This window comes from Triticum aestivum, chromosome 3B (assembly GCF_018294505.1).
Source record: "Triticum aestivum cultivar Chinese Spring chromosome 3B, IWGSC CS RefSeq v2.1, whole genome shotgun sequence".
In the NCBI taxonomy this organism is placed as follows: Eukaryota; Viridiplantae; Streptophyta; class Magnoliopsida; order Poales; family Poaceae; genus Triticum; species Triticum aestivum.
Genome location: NC_057801.1, coordinates 366,176,211 through 366,194,684, shown reverse-complemented (window position 1 = coordinate 366,194,684; position 18,474 = coordinate 366,176,211).

Genomic DNA, 18,474 nt, shown 5'->3' with positions numbered 1-18,474 from the left:
GAGGAAATTCCTAAGTGAAGAACTACTTGCATCAGAATAAGTACTTAGAAGCAAACATAATAGAACACAAGCATAGTCATCATGATGAAATGACGACAAGCACAGAGTACAGAAAGTGTAAACACAGGATAACACAAGAAAGAAGATGGATAGACTGAGGAAATTGAACCGAGGAAATTGAGAAAGTCTTCAGTCAAAGTCTTCAAATAGACATGAACAGGCACACAACAACAGACATGAGGAAATGAAAGAGTTGAGGAAATAGAACCAGTAAGCTCGGTGAAAACAATGATTTGGTAGACCAGCTCCAACTGATGTCACAGTTATACATCTGGTTGGATCGGCTGAGTATTTAAACTCGAGGACACCCAGTCCCGGACACACAGTCCTCACCGTATTCTCCTTGAGCTAAGGTCACACAGACCTCGCCCAATCACTCGTGGTAAGTCTTCAGGTGACTTCCGAACCTTCACAAACTTGGTCACTCGACGATCCACAATTCCTCTTGGATGCTCTAGACCTTGATGCCTAACCGTCTGGAAGAAGCTCAGTCTTCAAAGGAAACAAGCGTCGGATCCACGCAGGATCAATCTCTTCAGCGATGCTCAATCACTTTGGGTTTGTAGGTGTTGGGTTTGGGTTTTCCTCACTTGATTTCGCTCAAAGTCCTCGGAGGATGGGATGCTCTCAATTGGCAAGTGTAAGTTTCCCTTGGAGCAGCCAACCAACTAGTGGTTGAAGGGGGCGGCTATTTATAGCCTAGGGAGCAGCCCGACATGATAAGACATAAATGCCCTTGTCTGATATGACCGTTAGTTGGGTAGATATTTTGGAACAGCTAGCGCATAGCACAGCAATGGTCGGAATTTTGACTATCAAAATCCTCAGGGCTATCATGTTCCTCACTTTGTAGGCAATTCGCACTGGCGAATTCCTAACTCCTCAGTCAGAACAAATTCCTTAGAGACCAGAAGAACTTCGTCTCTGTCATTGAAGAATATGACTGAACTGTATGAGATTTCCAATGGCTTTACTCGAAGGGATTGGTAGGTGTAGGATTTTGAGTTGAGCATCACATGGAAATTTTTCCTTAGTATTTCCTCGACCCCCTTTAACAGTACGGTGTTTCCTATGACTGAAGAAAAAGAAAATGAAACTACGAAAACAAAGTCTTCACGCTTCATGTTCCTTGAATGATTGCCAAGTCTTCAGGATCACACCAATTTCTTCACTTTCAAAGTCTTCGGAAAGTCTTCAGTAATCCAAAGTCTTCAGTTGAAGAACTTCATTTTTAGGGTTCGACTTTCTCTGTAAATATCAAACTCCTCATAGACTTATAGACCTGTGTACACTCACAAACACATTAGTCCCTTAACCTATAAGTCTTCAATACACCAAAATCACTAAGGGGCACTAGATGCACTTACAGTTCCATGCTATTATATTACCCGTTTTGGATGTTTATGGGCTTTACTTTACACTTTATATCATTGTTGGGACTAACCTACTAACCGGAGGCCCAACCCGAATTGTTGTTTTTTGCATATTTCATTGTTTTGAAGAAAAGGAATATCAAACGGAGTCCAAACGGAATGAAACCTTCGGGAACGATCTTTTTGGAACAAACGTGATCCAGAGGACTTGGAGTGGAAGTCAAGAAACAAGCGACGCAGCCACATGGGTGCCGGACGTGCCCCCTACAGGTGGGCGCGCCCCCACCCTCGTGGGCCTCTCGAGCATCCACCGACCTACTTCTTCCTCCTATATATACCCATGTACCCTGAAACCATCGAGGAGCACCACGAAAAGCTATTTCCACCACTGTAACCTTCTGTATCCGCGAGATCCCATGTTGGAGCCTTCGCCGGTGCTCCATCGGAGGGGGAATCGACCATGGAGGGCCTCTACATCATCTCCAAGGCCCTTCCGATGAGTTGTGAGTAGTTTACCACTGACCTTCGGGTCCATAGTTATTAGCTAGATGGCTTCTTCTCTCTCTTTGAATCTCAATACAAAGTTCTCCTCTATCTTCTTGGAGATCTATTCGATGTAACTCTTTTTGCAGTGTGTTTGTTGAGATCCGATGAATTGTGGGTTTATGATCAAGTTTATCTATGAGAAATATTTGAATCTCCTCTGAATTCTTTTATGTGTGATTAAGTTATCTTTGCAAGTATCTTTGAATTATCTGTTTGGTTTGGCCTACTAGATTGATCTTTCTTGCAATGGGAGAAGTGCTTAGCTTTGGGTTCAATCTTGCGGTGTCCTTTCCTAGTGATAGCAGGGGCAGCAAGGCACGTATTGTATTGTTGCCATCGAGGATAAAAAGATGGGGTTTATATCATATTGCATGAGTTTATCCCTCTACATCATGTCATCTTTCTTAATGCGTTACTCTGTTGTTTATGAACTTAATACTCTAGATGCATGCTGGATAGCGGTCGATGTGTGGAGTAATAGTAGTAGATGCAGGCAGGAGTCAGTCTACTTGTCACAGACGTGATGCCTATATACATGACCATGCCTAGATAATTTCATAATTATTCGCTTTTCTATCAATTGCTCGACAGTAATTTGTTCACCCACCGTAATACTTATGCTATCTTGAGAGAAGCCACTAGTGAAACCTATGGCCCCCGGGTCTACCTTAGTGTCGTCCAAGTCTTCATACTCGTCCGTGGCGCGTGATGAAGAATATGAGCTGGCCACCAAGGAAGGAACCTTGACCTTCTTGTATTTCTTCGGTGGAGGAGCAGACCAGTCGAAGTCTTCCTTGAAGCCCATTTTCTTCAGATCTTCTTCACCATATAAATGTGACAGAATAGCCCAGGTGCGATCAAACACTTCATGGAGGTAGTAGTGGTTTTTCTTCACTGCATTATATGTAGATGTCATGTTGTGAAGAATAGAACCAAACTGACGCTTAACCCACTTGTGGTTTCAATCCACCTTCTGGTGAAGACTTATAAGCAGTTCATGGTCAGTCATCACACGAGGAGTAGTAGCTTGAGGACTTGACTTGGCAGGATTGGCAGCAGAATCATGAGTGGCAGAGTCATCATTGGTGGAGTAAGATGCAGCTTTGCAGAACTGACCATCCAATGGACGAATGCCTTCATCGATAACGGCTGGTGACTTGCCCTTCTCATCAGATGAGGAAATTGTTCACTTGAGGACTTCCATAGGGGGCAAGTAGCTGAGGTGATTCTGAAAATCAGCCATGTAGTTGAGTGAAGACCTTGTTCTGAGGAATCTCATGATCCACGGCGCATAAGGATTCAGCTCAAATGGTGAAAGTGTAACATTCACCAGAGTCCTCAGGAAGAAATCATGATAGTTTATGGGGATGCCATGCATTATGTTGAAAAGCATATTCTTCATCATCCCGATAATTTCTTCATCGGATGATTCATGGCCTTTGATAGGACTCATGGTCTTCGTTAGAATGTGGTAGATTGTTCTTAGCACACAGAGCAATTCCTTCACGAGGAATTTGGTCCTTGGGGCTTGACCAGGCTTCAGCGGCTTCATGAGCACTTGCATATAGTGAGTAGTGAGTTCAGGCTCATCATACAGACAATGAGCACCGTCAGGTGGAGGACTGATTGGCAGGACACGAAGCAATTCAGAGGCTGGTGCCTTGTAATGAGTGTTTTCAGTCATCCATTCCAACACCCACGAGTTGACGTCAGCAGCATCACCTGTGATATGCAGAGTTGCATAGAACGGAAGAATAATCTCTTCATTCCAGTCAACTATGTCAGAGCAGAAGTTGAGCAAGCCTGCATCATGAAGAATGCTGGGGACTTGAGAAAAGCACGACATTGATTCCATGTCCACATGAGGAATATGCTCGTGATCGAAGACTTTGTCCTTGTTGAAAAGCAGTGAGGAATAGAAGTTGGCCTGGCTGGCAGTCCAGAAACGCTTCCTTCTAAGACGAGCATTGTCATAGGGGTTGAATTCAGTGAAGAACACGTGCTCGCCGAAGAAATCATCAGCCTTGAATTTTTGCTTCTTTGAGAAGGGATCCTTTGGCTTGGCTGAGGAGTGTCAGTCAATTGCACCACCACCTTAGGAATCGCAATCTCAGGTTCCTCAGGCTGAGGAATTTCAGGCTCTTCTGCAGCTTCAGCCTGGTTCTTCATTTCCTCATTGACATTTTCTTCAGCACTGGTGGCTGGGATTTCTTCATGAACACTTGGGGTTGCATGAGGTTCTTCAGATCCCATTTGCACTTCAGTAGCTGCAGGGGACTGAGGAATTGCTTGGAGTGGAGTGAACATTGGAGAGTTGGGGTGCTGACTGTCCCAAAACTCATCATTGAGCACAGGAGTGGTACAGCCAATGTCCACATCCTCATCTTCCATTTCTTCAACACCTGCCTCTTCAGCAGTGAACTGAGGCATAGGTGAGGAAATGACTGGGGTTGAAGGGATTTAATCCACTTCAATTTCTTCGTCCAACTGCTCCGTCAAAGCAGCAGAAGGAGTTTCTTCATCAGATTCATTGGGAATCACATAATCTTCACCAAAAGGAACAAGGTCCTTTAATGGCATGGAGGAGACTGGAATGGCATCAATTGGGTTGTCAATTGAGCTAGTCAGTGGCTTCATCTTCTTCGGAGCTCAAGAATTTGATGAAGTTGATGCCTTCCTTTTCTTCACAGTTGCATGCTCTGCAGCCTTGGTCTTCTTCGCATCTGAAGACGATGGAAGGATCAGAGTTGGTGTAGGCGCATGAGGTGCAGAGGACTTTTGTTCATTTTCCTCATGCGCAACTGATGCAGTTACCCTGACTTGTTCACTTTCTTCAGGCGCACCACTAGTGGATGCCCTGGCAATGTCTTCAGCGGCTGGAATGGATTCATCAGCCCTGGCACTCTCAGTTTCTTCAGCAGCCTAATTATCATCAGCGGTGCTGGCATGTTCTTCAGTAGGCTGAGCAGATGCTTCAGCCTGAGTAACTTCAATGTGCATAGGAGGAGCAGCACTTGAAGTGAATTTCTTCGTCAGATTGACGAACCGAACCTTGGTGCCCTTCCAATCAGCATAGTAGTGATCGAATTCATCACTCAATTGCTTGATTTCAGCTTGCAAAGCAATGAGCTGATCAGGGGTGAGAGTGAGGACATTGTCCTTGAGGTAGCGTTGTTTCTTATACTGCGCTTTCTTCAAACGTCTGCCTTGTTCAAATTTCCACTTTTCTTCCTCAATGAAGGCAGTCAAAACATGAATCTGACCAGGAGTGAGGTTCATATCCGGCAAAGACGTGTTGGGGTCCTTGTGCCATAGGTCAATGTAATCGAGGATCAACTTTGGATCCAACATCAGTGGCACATTGCTGCCTTTGGCTCTAACGGCCCTGGCTTGCCTGTCTCTGATGATTTCGGCAAGTTCTTCATCATCAGCCTCATCATCATCAAAGGGCACTTGGAAGGCGACCTGCTTCTTGTGAGGACTTGGTCGAAGGCCTTGTCCAGCAGTGGCCTTTTTCTTCAGCAGAGAGGGGCCAGCTGAGGATTTTGGTGCTGCTGAGGAACTTGCAGATGCTCCTGAGGCAACTGAGATGCCTTGGGTCCTTTGGCACATGGCAAGATGCACAGGTGCTGAGGATTTGGTCGGAGCAGCTGAAGACTTTGACGAAGGAGCTGAGGACTTTGAAAGAGCAGTGTGAGGAATTGGCCGTGAGGGCTTTGAAGAATCTGGCCTTGAGGGCATAGCAGAGGAGCTTGGCCGTGATGGCATTGAAGGAGAAGCGCTTGACTTATGCGCAGGCTTCTTATGCATTGCCTTCTTTGGTTGACTAGCAGAGGCCTCGGCAGAGGCAGCAGTAGCAGCAGCAGAGTCTGCGTTGAATTTCTTCACTGCTTCCTTTGCTTGCTTGGCCAGTTTGGCCTGACGCTTTGCCCATTCATCAGGATAATCCTCACCGCGCTTGAGGTTGGTGAGATCTGCCAATTGGCCTGGTGCCAAGGGAGGTCTTGGGCATGGAGGGTTGAGTGCGAATTTCTTCATATACTTGGGAGTAACATATCTGTACTCCCTCCATTCTCGTGCCCATCTCCTCTCTATCCGTTGTATGCGCACCTTCCGCTGATTCTTGTCCTCCTTGCCAAACATGAGAATCAAAGAGGGCAGTAAAAATAACTTTTAATTACCCAAAGTGAAGAACTCGACGAACTGGGAAGAGTAGATGTGAAGTTCGTCAAGTCAGATCTTCCACGCCCTAACTCGGCAGAGGAAGACGGCTACGGCGGCGGCGGAGTGAAGAAGTCTGCAACCGGCGTGAGTACGACGGCGACGAGATCGAGGCAGTGAAGCTCTTCCTCACCGGCGACGATGAAGTAGCGGCAGCACTAGGGTTTCGGGAAGCTCGAGCGGGAGTGAGAAGGGACAAGGTGAAAGTGAAGTGAGGAAGAGGCAGGGGTATTTATAGAGGGAGTGAAAAACTGTACGTCCAAGGAAATTGGACGAACGTGCCCCTGGCCCTTCTCATTCACGTGACATGTGTCACCCACGTACTGAGAGGTGGCAATTGTGTAGGATCGCGGGTGAATAGATAAGTATTGTCATGAGAAGTGGCACGGTTTGAGCAGCAAAGCCGAAAATTTAGATAAGATAAGTTTAAAAGTTTCGTTCGCAATTTCTTCAGCTATCAAGGACACTGTGAAGATTTTGAACGAGTTTCAATTAGAACACGCATGAAGAATTTGTGAATAGACTTGGTTGAGTTTAGCATAGAGGGGGAAGGGTCCAATCACATTCACTTAGCAGAAGAAATCAACTTGAAGAATTAGCAATAAGTGAATGCTGTAGAGGACATAAAAACTCATATATAGATATTCCAATGAAGACCAACACCAGAAAGAGTGAAGACAATGCAAAGTTGAAGAATTTGAAAAGTTGAGGAATTTCAAAAATGAAGAAAAACTCAAATTGAAGATTTCCAACTTTGGGTGGTGGCGTAACCCACCGTATAAGAAAGTTGATTTCAGGACTAACGTGGTCAATGGAGATGTCGCTCTTCAACACATGATCACGAAGGAAATGATGACGAATCTGGATGTGCTTGGTCTTCGAGTGCTGAACTGGGTTATGAGCAATCTTGATAGCACTCTCATTGTCACACTAGAGAGGCACATTCTTCACGTTGACGCCATAGTCCTTGAGTGTTTGCTTCATCCATAGTAGTTGAGCACAGCACGATCCAGCAGCAATGTACTCAGCTTCTGAAGTGGAGAGTGATACATAGTTCTGTTTCTTCGAGGACCAACAGACCAAAGATCGTCCAAGGAAATTACATGTGCCTGACATTGACTTGCAGTCCATGCGATCTCCAGCATAGTCAGAGTCTGAATATCCAATGAGATCAAAAGAAGAGCCCTTGGGATACCATAATCCAAGTGTTGATGTGTGAGCTAAGTATCGAGGAATATGCTTCACAGCCTTATGGTGTGATTCCTTCGGTGTAGCTTGAAATCGGGCACACATGCAAACACTAAGCATAATATCCGGCCTAGATGCACATAGGTACAATAAAGAGCCAATCATGGAGCGGTATACCTTTTGATCGAAGTCTTGACCATTTTCATCAGTGCACAGATGGCCATTTTGTGGGCATTGAATTTTGACCCCTTTGCAATCTTGCATGCCGAATTTCCTCAATACATCCTTGAGGTATTTCTCCTGAGATATGAATATCCCATTGCGCTGTTGACGAATTTGAAGACCTAAAAAGAATTTCAATTCTCCCATCATAGACATTTGATATTCTTCACTCATCATATAGGCAAATTCATCACTATATCGTTGGTCAGTACACCAAAAATGATATCGTCAACATATATTTGACACACAAACAATTCATCATCTTAAGACTTAGTGAAAAGAGTTGGGTCGAGTGAACCGGGTTTGAAGCCTTTCTTCATGAGGAATTCCTTCAAAGTATCATACCACGCCCAAGGGGCTTGCTTGAGGCCATACAGGGCCTTGTTGAGCTTGAAGACTTTGTCAGGATTCTTTGGATCTTCAAAACCTGGGGGTTGAGCAACATATATTTCTTCCTCAAGCTTACCATTGAGGAATGCACTTTTCACATCCATGTTGTAAGATAATATCATGATGGTTAGCATAAGCAAGTAATATGTGAATAGCCTCAAGTCTAGCAACAGGTGCAAAGGTTTCATCGAAGTCAATTTCTTCAACCTGTGTGTAGCCTTGAGCTACAAGCCGTGCCTTATTCCTCACCACAAGGCCATTTTCATCTTGCTTATTGCGGTAGATCCACTTTGTGCCAATAATGTTGTGCTTGCGAGGATCTGGACGTTTGACCAGTTCCCAGACGTTGTTGAGCTCGAACTGATGTAATTCTTCTTGCATAGCTTGAATCCACTCAGGCTCCTGAAATGCTTCACCTACCTTAGTGGGCTCTGTCATAGAGACAAAAGCGAAGTGCCCACAAAAGTTAGACAAATGTGAAGCTTTTGAGCGTGTGAGAGGACCTGGTGCTTCAATGTCATTGATGGTCTTCTCGATTTGCACTTCGTTTGCAATACGAGGATGAGCGGGTTGTCTTCGAGGAATTTGATCTGCATTTTCTTCAGGAGAATTTTCCTCAGCACCATTTTCTTTAGGTGCGCCAGCTCGACGTTCATCACGTTCTGGAATGAATTCTGCAGCAGATTCTTCAGTGGGAATGACATCCTCAGTGGCTTTGGACTTGATAGAATCCTTATGTGTTGGTTCATCTATCACAGAAGGTAGGTGCTCTCTTTCCGAGCCATTAGTTTCATCGAACCACACATCTACAGTTTCAACAACCTTGTGAAGAACGTTGTTGAAGACTTTCTAGGTGTGCGAGTCCTTTCCGTAACCAAGCATGAAGCCCTCATGTGCTTTCGGTGCAAATTTAGATGTGTGATGAGGATCTCTAATCCAACATTTAGCACTGAAGACTTTGAAGTAACTCACATTGGGTTTCTTGTCAGTGAGGAGTTCATAGGCACGCAGTATCAATTGTGAAGATATACTTTGTTGATGATGTGGCACGCAGTATCAATTGCCTCACTCCAGAAATGACGAGGCGTCTTGTATTCATCAAGCATACTGCGAGCCATCTCAACCAGAGTTCTGTTCTTGCACTCCACAACGCCATTCTTTTGAGGAGTATAAGCAGAAGATAACTCATGAGTAATACCAAGTTCATCAAGATAGTCATCAAGACCGGAATTCTCGAACTCAGCTCCATTGTCACTCCTGATGTGCTTGATCTTCACACCAAAGTTGGTTGAAGCCCTCGAAGAAAATCATTTGAAGACTTCCTGCACCTCATGTTTGTAAGTGACAATGTGTACCCATGTGTAACGAGAATAATCATCAACAATAACAAAGCCATATAGGGATGCATCATTTGTAACAGCAGAATAATGATTAGGACCGAAGAGATCCATGTGTAGCAATTCAAATGGTCGAGTGGTAGTCATGATAGTCTTCGCTTGATGCTTAGCCTTAGTCATCTTTCCAGCTTCACAGGCTCCGCATAAGTGATCCTTGAGGAATTTGACATTCTCAATGCCAATGGCATGCTTCTTCTTCATGAGCGTGTGCAGATTCCTCATGCCAGCATGACCAAGTCATCGATGCCAAAGCCAGCCTTCTGAAGCTTTTGCAAGTAAGCATACGGCCGGTTGTGGTCCTGTAGAGAAATGAACAATGTACAAGTCTCCTCTCCTAAAGCCTTCGAAGACTTTGGAATTGTCAGCTTCCATGATCACAACACAACGATACTTGCCAAAGACAACAACCATATCAGGATCACAAAGCATTGAGACAGACATGAGGTTGTATCCTAAGGACTCAACAAGCATGACTTTGTCCATGTGTATGTCCTTAGAGATCGCAACCTTACCTAGACCCAATACCTGACTTTTGCCTTTGTCAGCGAAGATGATATGCTTCAGATGTGAAGGTGATAAAGGAGGATCCATCAATAGATTCTTGTCACCCGTCATGTGATTCGTACATCCACTATCGAGGACCCACTCATTGGCTTTGGGTTGTTCATCCTGCAGATGAATTAGTGCAACTTACAAACTCATATACTTCATCAGTGAAGAATATGACATTAATATCATCAGATCAATTTTTTCGAGCAATTAGAACAGATAAAACAGTATGAGGACATGTGAAATGAAAGTTCATTTCATCATGATTAGTCTGCGTCCTATCAGGCACTGTTCAGGTCTCCAGCAAATTCTTCAGACGTTTTGAGCACGTCTGGAGACCTGACCCTGCATAAGAGATTAGTTCTTTTTCTTCACCACCCACATCTGAAGGGGTGGCAAAGAATTCATCACTCTGCGAGCACCATATGAGAAAGGTTGCATAGACGCCAGTCCACTTCGTTTCAAATAAGAGGGTTAGGGTAAGCATATGAATAAGCAGAGAAATTCTTCGAGGACTTATGAACATAATGATTTGAAGAGTAATGATCATATTCATAGCCCTTAGCTCTACCCTGCGAAACAGAAGGGTTAGCTCGATGATGATCATATGAGGATTTTGATCCTTTTGAGGAATTTGATCCACGTGAGGAATTTGGTCCATATGAAGAATTTGATCTGGAGTTCCTATTCTTCAAAGGTGGTGTCATGAGGACATTCACCTCAAGACTTTCAAGGCAACTTTTGGGAACCCAGATTTTCTTCATAGGGGAACCGTTCCTGCAGTTAGTGCCAACATATCTAGCAAATACTTCACCATTCTGATTTTTGAATAGTTTATAGTTGGAGTCAAATGACTCATCAGAAGAATGAGGAGATTCACATGTAAAGCCAGATAAGTTGGATGGATCAACTGGAGGTCCCTTTGCAGCAACCCATGAGGTTTTGGGGTACTGCTCAGGCTTCCAATATGTTCCATCAGCATTGAGTTTCCTCTCAAAGGCAATACCCTCTTTCCTAGGGTTTCTGTTGAGGATCTGCTTTTTGAGCACATCACAAAGAGTCTGATGCCCTTTGAGGCTTTTGTACATGTCTGTCATGTACAATTCCTTCAGCCCTGCATCATCAGTGATACTTGCATTTTCCTCTGATGAGGAATTAGTGATAGTAGAGACATATGAAGAATTTGTAGCATTAGAAGCATTTGAACATTCAGGTGAAGAATTAGTAGTTTCACGTTCAATGCACTTCAGACATGGAGGAACAAATTCTTCCTGAGTAGCGCTGATTTGTTGAGCAAGTAATGAATCACGCTCCTTCTGAAGATCTTCATAATCCACTCTTAGCTTTTCAAGATCTTTCTTTCTTTGAAGAAATTCGTAAGAAAGCTTCTCGTGATTGGATAAGAGAGTGTTATGATGACCTTGAAGATTGTCAAACTTGACTGAAGTCTCTGAAGATTTTCAGTCAAGGTTTTAGTGCGATCCATTTCTTCACCCAACATGTCATCACTTTTATCTAGCATGTTTTGAACCTTTTCAAATGCCTTTTGTTGTTTCACAGCAATTTTAGCAAGTTTAGAGTAGCTGGGCTTGAGGTTTTCATCAGATTCATCCTCACTAGAGTCAGAGGAGGCGTATTTAGTTACCTTAGCACCCTTTGCCATGAAGCAATAGGTGGGAGCATAGTCATCATTGCCTTCATCAGCCTTGTTGGTGAAGCCATTTTATTCAAAGTTGAAGATAGACTTGCTGACGAATGCAGTAGCGAGAGCTAGGCTCGCCACACCAGGCTCGGACTCCTCAGATGCCTCCTCGTCCTCATGTTCCTCCGATTCAGCCTCAGAGTCCATTTCCTTGCCAATGAATGCCCGAGCCTTCTTGGAGCTGCTCTTCTTGTCAGATGAAGACCTCGAGGATTTTGATGATGAAGACTTTGAAGATTTCTTCTTCTTCTTTGCGTCATTAGAACTGTAATCCTTGTAGTTCTTCTTCTTTGATTCCTTATCCCACTGAGGACAATCTTGGATGTAGTGACCAGGCTTCTTGCATTTGTGGCATAGCCTCTTCTTGTAGTCACTGGATGAGGAATCATTGCTCCTTGAGGGTTTCCCAAAGCGACCACGTCTTGGGAACTTCTGAAATTTCTTCACGAGCAGTGCTAGTTCCTGGCTCAGTTTTTCAGGGTCACCAAGGTTGCTAGCAGAGTCCTCATCTTCAGACTCAGAGACTGCCTTGGCCTTCAGAGCACGTGATCTGCCATAGCTCGAACCATAGAGATCTCTCTTCTCAGCAAACTGGAACTCATGAGTATTTAGCCTCTCGAGGATATCAGCGGGATCAAGTGACTTGTAGTCAGCACGCTCTTGCACCATTAGTGCCAGAGTATCAAATGAAGAATCGAGCGATCTCAGCAATTTCTTCACCACCTCATGATCGGTGATGTCAGTGGCGCCAAGCGCTTGAAGCTCATTTGAGATGTCAGTGAGGCGATTGAAGGTTTGCTGGACATTTTCATTGTCAAGTCTTTTGAAACGGTTGAACAGATTGCGAAGAACGTCAACATGAGAGTCACGCTGAGTTGAGACTCCTTCATTTACTTTGGATAGCCTATCCCCGATAAGCTTAGTAGTTTCCAAAGCACTCACTCTTCCATACTGTCCTTTGCTCAGATGACCACATATGATATTCTTAGCTTGAGAGTCGAGTTGCTTGAATCTCTTCACATCAGTAGCATTCAGAGAAGGTGTGACTGAGGGAACACCATTTTCCACAACATACAAGAGATCGTTATCAATTGCCTCAAGATGCATTCGCATCTTATTCTTCCAGTAGGGGTAGTCCGTTCCATGGAAGGTAGGACACCCAGCAGAGACCTTGATCATACCTGCGGTCGACATAACTAAAAATCTAGGCGGTTAAACCAAAATCACACAGAACAAGGGAGTACCTTGCTCTGATACCAATTGAAAGTGCGTTATATCGACTAGAGGGGGGGTGAATAGGCAATTTTTATGAATTCTACACTGAGGAATTTGTTGGTGAGGAAATTCCTAAGTGAAGAACTACTTGCAGCGGAATAAGTACTCAGAAGTAAACACAATAGAACACAAGCATAGTCATCATGATGAAATGAAGACAAGCATAGAGTATAGAAAGTGTAAACATAGGATAACACAAGAAAGAAGACGGACAGACTAAAGAAACTGAACTGAGGAAATTGAGAAAGTCTTCAGTCAAAGTCTTCAAATAGATATGAACAGGCACACAACAACAGACATGAGGAAATGAAAGAGTTGAGAAAATAGAACCAGTAAGCTCGGTGAAGACAATGATTTGGTAGACCAGTTCCAACTGCTATCTCAGTTGTACATCTGGTTGGAGCGACTGAGTATTCAAACTCGAGGACACCCAGTCTCGGACACACAGTCCTCACCGTATTCTCCTTGAGATAAGTTCACACAGACCTCGCCCAATCACTCGTGGTAAGTCTCCAGGTGACTTCCGAACCTTCACAAACTCGGTCACTCGGCGATCCACTATTCCTCTTGGATGCTCTAGACCTTGACGCCTAACCGTCTGGAAGAAGCTCAGTCTTCAAAGGAAACAAGCGTCGGATCCACGCAGGATCAATCTCTTCAGTGATGCTCAATCACTTTGGGTTTGTAGGTGTTGGGTTTGGGCTTTCCTTACTTAATGATTTTCGCTCAAAGTCCTCGGAGGATGGGATGCTCTCAATTGACAAGTGTCAGTTTCACTCGGAGCAGCCAACCAGCTAGTGGTTGAAGGGGGCGGCTATTTATAGCCTAGGGAGCAGCCTGACATGATAAGACATAAATGCCCTTGTCTGTTATGACCGTTAGGTGGGTAGATATTTTGGAACAGCTGGCGCATAGCACAGCAACGGTCGGAATTTTGACTATCAAAATCCTCAGGGCTCTCATGTTCCTCACTGTGTACGCAATTCGCACAGGCGAATTCCTAACTCCTCAGTCAGAACAAATTCCTCAGAGACCAGAAGAACTTCGTCTCTGTCACTGAAGAATATGACTGAACTGTATGAGATTTCCAATGGCTTCACTCGAAGGGATTGGTAGGTGTAGGATTTTGAGTTGAGCATCACATGGAAATTTTTCCTTAGTATTTCCTCGACCCCCTTTAACAGTACGGTGTTTCCTATTACTCAAGAAAGAGAATGAAACTACGAAAACGAAGTCTTCACGCTTCATGTTCCTCGAATGATTGCCAAGTCTTCAGGATCACACCAATTTCTTCACTTTCAAAGTCTTCAGAAAGTCTTCAGTAATCCAAAGTCTTCAGTTGAAGAACTTCATTTTTAGGGGTTGACTTTCTCAGTAAATATCAAACTCCTCATAGAGTTATAGACCTGTATACACTCATAAACGCATCAGTCCCTTAACCTATAAGTCTTCAATACACCAAAATCACAAAGGGGCACTAGATGCACTTATAGTTCCATGCTATTATATTACCCGTTTTGGATGTTTATGGGCTTTATTTTACACTTTTATATCATTTTTGGGACTAACCTACTAACCGGAGGCCCAGCCCGAATTGCCGTTTTTTTGCCTATTTCAGTGTTTCGAAGAAAAGGAATATCAAACGGAGTCCAAAGGGAATGAAACCTTCGGGAATGATCTTTTTGAAACAAACGTGATCCAGAGGACTTGGAGTGGAAGTCAAGAAACAAGCGACGCGGCCATGAGGGTGCCCGACGCGCCCCCTACAGGTGGGCGCGCCCCCCACCCTCGTGGGCCCCTCGAGCATCCATAGACCTACTTCTTCCTCCTATATATACCCATGTACCCCGAAACCATCGAGGAGCACCACGAAAAACTATTTCCACCGCCGTAACCTTCTGTATCCACGAGATCCCATCTTGGAGCCTTCACCGGTGCTCCGCCGGAGGGGGAATCAACCACGGAGGGCCTCTACATCTTCTCCAAGGCCCTTCCGATGAGTTGTGAGTAGTTTACCACAGACCTTTGGGTCCATAGTTATTTGCTAGATGGCTTCTTCTCTCTCTTTGAATCTCAATACAAGTTCTCCTCGATTCTCTTGGAGATCTATTCGATGTAACTCTTTTTGCAGTGTGTTTGTCGAGATCCGATGAATTGTGGGTTTATGATCAAGTTTATCTATGAGAAATATTTGAATCTCCTCTGAATTCTTTTATGTGTGATTAAGTTATCTTTGCAAGTCTCTTTGAATTATCAGTTTGGTTTGGCCTACTAGATTGATCTTTCTTGCAATGGGAGAAGTGCTTAGCTTTGGGTTCAATCTTGTGGTTTCCTTTCCTAGTAACAGCAGGGGCAGCAAGGCACGTATTGTATTGTTGCCATCGAGGATAAAAAGATGGGGTTTATATCATATTGCATGAGTTTATCCCTCTACATCATGTCAGCTTTCTTAATGCGTTACTCTGTTCTTTATGATCTTAATACTCTAGATGCATGCTGGATAGTGGTCGATGTGTGGAGTAATAGTAGTAGATGCAGGCAGGAGTCGGGCTACTTGTCAAAGACATGACGCCTATATACATGATCATGCCTAGATAATTTCATAATTATTCGCTTTTCTATCAATTGCTCGATAGTAATTTGTTCACCCACCGTAATACTTATGCTATCTTGAGAGAAGCTAGTAGTGAAACCTATGGCCCCTGGGTCTATCTTTTATCATATAAGCTTTCAATCTACTTTTATTTGCATCTTTACTTTTCCAATCCATATCATAAAAATACCAAAAATATTTATCTTATCATATTATCTCTATCAGATCTCACTTTCGCAAGTGGTCGTGAAGGGATTGACAACCCCTTTATTGTGTTGGTTGCGAGTTCTTGTTTGTTTGTGTAGGTGCATGGGACTTTTGAGGAGCCTCCTACTGGATTGATACCTTGGTTCTCAAAAACTGAGGGAAATACTTACGCTACTTTGCTACATCACCCTTTCCTATTCAAGGAAAACCAACGCAAGCTCAAGACATAGCAAGAAGGATTTCTGGCGCTGTTGTCGGGGAGGCTTACACAAAGTCAAGTCAAGATTCGACCTTCCGCCAACGTGCGATTTCTGGCGCCGTTGCCGGGGAGGTCTTCGCTCAAGTCAAGACATACCAAGTACCCATCACAAACTCATCTCCCTCGCATTACATTATTTGCCATTTGCCTCTCGTTTTCCTCTCCCCCACTTCACCCTTGCCATTTTATTCGCCCTCTCTTTCCCAATCTCCTCTCCCTTTCGCTTACCTTTCTGTTTGCTTGTGTGTTGGATTACTTGTCGCAATTGCGCAAGATAATACAAAATTGTGTGATTTTTCAAATACCAATAATAATGATTTCCTTAGTACTCCGATTGCTCCTCTTAATGATGTTGAGTCTTGTGAAACCAATGCTGCTTTGCTGAATCTTGTTATGAAAGATCAATTCTCTGGCCTTCCTAGTGAAGATGCCGCTACCCATCTAAACAACTTTGTTGATTTGTGTGAGATGCAAAAGAAGAAAGATATGGATAATGATATTGTTAAATTGAAGTTATTTCCGTTTTCACTTAGAGATCGTGCTAAAGTTTGGTTTTCGTCTTTGCCTAAGAATAGTATTGATTCATGGAATAAGTGCAAAGATGCTTTTATCTCTAAGTATTTTCCTCCATATAAGATCATCTCTCTTAGGAACGATATTATGAAGTTTAAACAACCTGATCATGAGCATGTTGCCCAATCTTGGGAAAGAATGAAATTGATGATTCGCAATTGCCCTACTAATGGTTTGAATTTATGGATGATCATACAATTTTTTTATGCCGGATTGAATTTTGCTTCTAAAAATCTTTTAGATTCGGCCGCGGAGGCACTTTTATGGAAATCACCTTAGGATAAGCTACTAAACTCCTTGATAACATTATGGCTAATTATTCTCAATGGCACACCGAAAGATCTACTAGTAAAAAAGTGCATGCTATAGAAGAAATTAATGTTTTGAGTGGAAAGATGGATGAACTTATGAAATTGTTTGCTACTAAGAGTGCTTCTATTGATCCCAATGATATGCCTTTGTCTACTTTGATTGAGAATAATGATGAATCTATGGATGTGAATTTTGTTGGTAGGAATAATTTTGGTAACAATGCTTATAGAGGAAACTTTAATCCTAGACCATTCCCTAGTAATTCCTCTAATAATTATGGAAATTCCTATGGTAATTTTAATAAGATGCCCTCTGATTTTGAGAATAACGTTAAAGAATTTATGATCTCTCAAAAGAATTTTAATGCCTTGCTTGAAGAAAAATTGCTTAAAGTTGATGATTTGGCTAGGAACATTGATAGACTTTCACTTGATGTTGATTCTTTGAAACTTAGATCTACTCCTCCTAAGCATGATATCAATGAGTCTCTCAAAGCTATGAGAATTTCCATTCATGAGTGCAAAGAAAGAACCACTAGATTGCATGCTAAGAAAGATTGCTTTGTAAAAGCGTGTTCTTCTAGTTTCCATGAAAATAATGATGAAGATCTAAAAGTTATTGATCTGTCCCATATTAAATCTATGTTTTGAAATATGAATCTTAATAATGTTGGGACTGGAGATGAGTCAACTTTAGTTAAAATGCGTCCCAATGATTCGGAGTTTTTAGATCTTGATGCTAAATTTGGTAAAAGTGGGATTGGAGAGGTCAAGACTTTAAATAGCATTGAACCCACTATATTGGATTTCAAGAAATTAAATTATTATAATTGTTCTTTAGTAGATTGTATTTCCTTGTTGCAATCCGTTTTGAATTCACCTCATGCTTATAGTCAAAATAAAGCTTTTACCAAACATATTGTTGATGCCTTGATGCAATCTTATGATGAAAAACTTAATTTGGAAGTTTCTGTACCTAGAAAACTTATTGATGAGTGGGAACCTACTATAAAGATTAAAATTAAAGATCATGAGTGCTATGCTTTGTGTGATTTGGGTGCTAGTGTTTCCACGATTCCGAAAACCTTATGTGATATTCTAGGTTTCCATGATCTTGATGATTGCTCTTTAAATTTGCACCTTGCGGATTCCACCATTAACAAACATATGGGAAGGATCAATGATGTTCTTATTGTCGCAAATAGGAATTATGTGCCCATAGATTTTATCGTTCTTGATATTGATTGCAATCTTTCTTGTCCTATTATTCTTGGTAGATCTTTCCTTAGAATGATTGGTGCAATTATTGATATGAAAGAAGGGAATATTAGATTCCAATTTCCATTAAGGAAAGGCATGGAGCACTTTCCAATAAAGAGTGTCAAATTACCTTATAAATCTATCATGCGAGCTACTTATGAATTGAGTGCCAAAGATGGCACTACTTAGATCTATCCTCGCTTTTATGCCTAGCTTGGGGCGTTAAACAATAGCGCTAGTTGGGAGGCAACCCAATTTTATTTTTGTTTTTTGTTTTTTCTTATGTTTAGTAATAAATTTTTCATCTATCTTCTGTTTATATGTGTTTTTATGTTTTAACTAGTGTTT